A 4,482-nucleotide genomic window follows, 5' to 3' on the forward strand; every position below is an offset into this window, starting at 1 on the left:
TATGAAAGGTTAATGACACTAGGAACTCGTGGAGTCATTGCAACTTATATTGCCTACTCTAGCTGCCAATCTCGGAAATGCATATAGAATTATTATGGATTTAGAGGATTGTTTTTATAGTGTTCCTTTGCATCCTGATGATTGTAAAGGGTTTGCTTTTAGTGAGATTGTAGCTTTAAAGAGCCCATATAGGGATGTCATTGGAAAGTTTTGCCTCAAGCAATGGCTAATAGCCTTACATTATATTTAAAAAAAATGTTACTGCTTCAATACAAGAAGTTAGGACTTTGAATTTTTCAGTGTATATTATTCTTCATATGGAGAGTATTTTATTAGCTGATTCCTCAGATGGCGTTTTTTACTACAAGCCTTTGCTCTTATACAATAAGCTTTAAAAATTTGGAGTAGTTGTTCCTCCAGAACAGATTCAAAGGCAATATATTTTTTAATATTTGGGGCCTCAGTTATATCCTAAACAAACTGTGGCACAGAGAATTCAAATAAGAAAAGATAGTTTAATTACTTTAGGAAGCTTCTAGGAGATGTTAATTGGCTAAGACCTCACCTTCAGCTCACCACAGGAGGACTTAAGTCTATGTTTGATGTTCTCAAAGGGGATACAAATTGACTGATGAGGGACAATTAATTTAGAAGAAAGTAAAGGAAGCATTTGCCAACAACAGATAAATTATATAGACTATAAATCAATTGCTGGGTGTTTGTGTGCATTATTGCTACTCATGTGCCTACAGCAATTCTTTGGCAAAAGGGACCATTAATGTGGATTTATCTTTCTCCATCTCCAAGTAAACTTTGAACAACTTATTATGAAGTTGTTGCTGTGTTAATACAAAGTTGTAGGCTAGAATCAAGAAAGTATTTTTGAAAGAATGTCTTAAGAACCTGATGTAAATGTTTATTCCTTATTCCAAACAACAATTAAATTAGTTATTTCAGAATACTGATATTTGACCTATTGCATGGCAAGCTTTTTAGGCAAAATTGATAATCATTACCCAAAAGACATGTTGTTACAAATTGCTTCTATGAATGCTTTTGTATTTCCTGTAAGTTTATATGTATAACCAATAGAGAAAGTGCTTACTGTATTTATAGATGACTCATCTAATGGAAAAGCAGCATATGTAATTGGACCACATGTTTATTCTCTTTAATTTCCCTCCACTTCAGCACAAATAATTGAATTACATGCTGTAGCCACTGTTTTTGAAATGTTGAAAACTCAAGCTTTTAATTTGTATACTGAGAGCCAATATAGCTCATAGCTTACAATGGCTTGAAATTGATCCTTTTTAAAATACTGCTAATTCTCAAATTTTGCAATAATTTACGCAAATTTGACTCAAGTTAAGAGAAAGTACTATTCCTTTAAAGGACTGTCTTTGGATATTTAAGAGCTCATACTGGATTGCCTGTACAGACATCTTAGGGTAATGCCACAGCAGATTTGTATACCAGGTAGATTATAGGCGTTACTCAGGAACAATTGGTCATTCAATCTCATTTTTTTTTTTTATGGTTTTAGAGCTTTATTATAGAAAGGCAGGGAGAAGGAGAGAAGGTAGAAAAGAGAGAGAGAGGGAAGGCTAGAGAGAAAGAGAGAGAAAGAGTGAAAGGAGAGGAGAGGAGAGAAGAGAGGAGAGGAAAAGACAAAGAGAGAGGAGTGAGAGGGTGAGAGTGAGGGGTAAGAGAGAGAGAGATGAGTAAGAGAGAGAGAGAGGTCACAATCTCATTCTTTACATTATCAAAATAGTAATAGCTTGAGACAACAATTTGGTATTTTTAGAGAATGTGCATGTCAAATTTTAAACACTTGTGCTCAATGTCTTCAATTTCTACCTATACCACATAATGGCATTAATACTGGAGGATTTACACCTAATCAATTATTGCAAATGGATGTTACTCATATTTCTAATTTTAGAAAATTAAAATATGCACATGTGACGACACCTTTTCAGGCTTTCTAATTGCAACTGCTTTTACAGGAGAAGCAGCTAAAAATGTAATTAGTCATTGCCTGCATTCTTTTTCTGTGCTTGGTGTTCCAAAACAGAATAAAACAGATAATAGAACAGGCTATTACAGTCAAGCATTTGAGATGTTTTGTAGATAATTTAATATTAACTATATTACTGAGTTTCTTTATAATTTTTGAGGACAAGGTATTATAGAACTTTAAAACAATATCCTCATAAAAATCAAAGAAGGCAGAATTATATCGGGTCCCCATTATTTAAATCATGCTCTTTTTATTTTTAAAATTTTAAAATTTGGATGCCAAGGAATTCTTCTGCATGTCTATCATACCCTACAACTAGGCATACTTATGCCTAGGTGAAACGGAAGGATCTAAAAACTGACATATGGCATGATTCTAATCAGGTATTATATATGAGGAAGAGGGCATGTTTATGTTTTTTTCTGTATGATGCTGCAGGAGCGTCCTAGCTGGCAGAGTGATTGGTGTGACATGCTGATGCTGGGACAAAGAATGATGCTGACCAGTGAGCTTGCTGAGTACCCTGACAATGGTGACAGGAAAACTGTATTGACCTACCTTTGCTTGCCTGTACCCGAGACTGGCCAATCTGCCTTGCTTCAATCTTTTGGACCTTGTGGGACAGAGAACATGGAGACTGTGGAGAATGATTTAGAAAAATGTATCAAAAGGAGAAGGTATAATGACTCTTGTCTTTCTTTTAATGTGACAGTTATTCTGACTCAATCATGGACAGGTCTAGAAATCAATCCAATATTGGAAAAAAGAAAATGACAGTCTTCACTTGGTTCTGGACATTTTCAAAAACATATTTGGAAGTAAGTTGCAGTCAGTTCTTTATGATGTTACATTTGCAGTGGATAAAATTGGACAGGCTCTGGATTTCGAACAAGTGTTAGTACATGTATATAAGCTACTAATTTTTTACTTCTTCAACAGGGAGGACTATGTACATCTGTCTAATTCAACAATATTAAAGGATTCCATGACTAAAGTTTAAGAAGGACTAGCCAAAAGGAAAAGAGAAAAAGGACAGAATCAGGGATGGTTTGAATCCTGATTCTCCACTTCCCCATGGCTTCTCTTGCCCCTTGTCCTTTCTCATTTCTAGTTCCCCCTTTCAGGTAACCCAGTTCATCCTTGGTTGCTGGGCAGCTACACAAAACTCCTTTGGGATTCAAACAACCCTTTCACAGGGGTCACATCTTAGATATCCTATATATCAGATGGTTACATTACAATTCATAATAGTAGCAAAATTACTGTTACGAAGTAGCAACAAGGTAATTTTATTGTTTGGTGTCATCACAACATGAGGAGACATATTAAAGACTCACTGCATTAGGGGAATTGAGAGGCACTGTGGGAAGGGATGCAGGAATACAATGATTCCTGATGACATTGTTATATCCTGTAGATCAGTGCTTCCCTCAACCATCATTAGAAGCTTTTTTGCAATTTCTCAAGCCCATGAAGAGACTCAAAAGGGGCAAAGAGTGAGAGACTTTGGAACATTCATTCCTAAATTGAAAGTCTTCATCAAGTATCTCTCCTCAAGATTCAGGGATCTATGCACAAAATGGAGGCAGGAAAAATTCAAGGGCCAGGGATGATGGATGATTACAAGGATGCAGTGTCTTTCAGATATACCAAGACTGATGCATATATGACTTCACAGATACTGGCAGCATGTAAAAGGCCTACACAAATTTAAGCCAAATAAATCCCCAACACTGAGGGGGAAGTGGACACAAGATACCACCCCTAACCAAAAAGCTATCTGCAAATAATGCCTACTGGTAATTTTTTTTCCAATGAAATTTCATTGGGTATATAAAGCACACTTCACGTAGGCCTCATGTTCAGAAGTAGTTGGCCAACAAATGATCAACTCAATAGTAGTTTTTGTAGACTTTTTGGTCTCATTTTGCTTTATATAGGTATATTTTATCTGCTTGTTATTTTGCCTATATATTTTTTATTTCTTTTCTTGTTTTTTGTGGAGTTTTTGGTATATTTTTGTGTTTTATTATCTTTATTTTCTTAAAGAGAGAGGAGGGAACATAGCTGTATAAATAGGGATCTTGAGAAAATCTGGGAGGAATTGGTAAAGAAGAATTATGATTAAAGTATATTTTATAAAAATATATTTTCTGTAAAAATGATGTTTAAGTAAGAGATAAATCTATTTAATACTTTAAAGTGATATAATCTTCAGAATCAATGATGTCATTGTACCTTTGTTCTAAAGAGACACCGTGACCTAGGAAATTCTTATAAAAAAGAAAGCATTTAATTATTGGCTTGCTTACAGTTTTAATCACTATGCTTGGGAGCATGGCATCAGGCATTGCAGGCATGGTGCTAGACAAGCTGTTGAGAGCTACATTCTGATCTGTAAGATATATAAGGAGAGAGAGAGAGAGAATGAGAGAGAGAGAGAGAGAGAGAGAGAGAGA

Source organism: Mus pahari, chromosome 5 (genome assembly GCF_900095145.1).
Source record: "Mus pahari chromosome 5, PAHARI_EIJ_v1.1, whole genome shotgun sequence".
Lineage (NCBI taxonomy): Eukaryota > Metazoa > Chordata > Mammalia > Rodentia > Muridae > Mus > Mus pahari.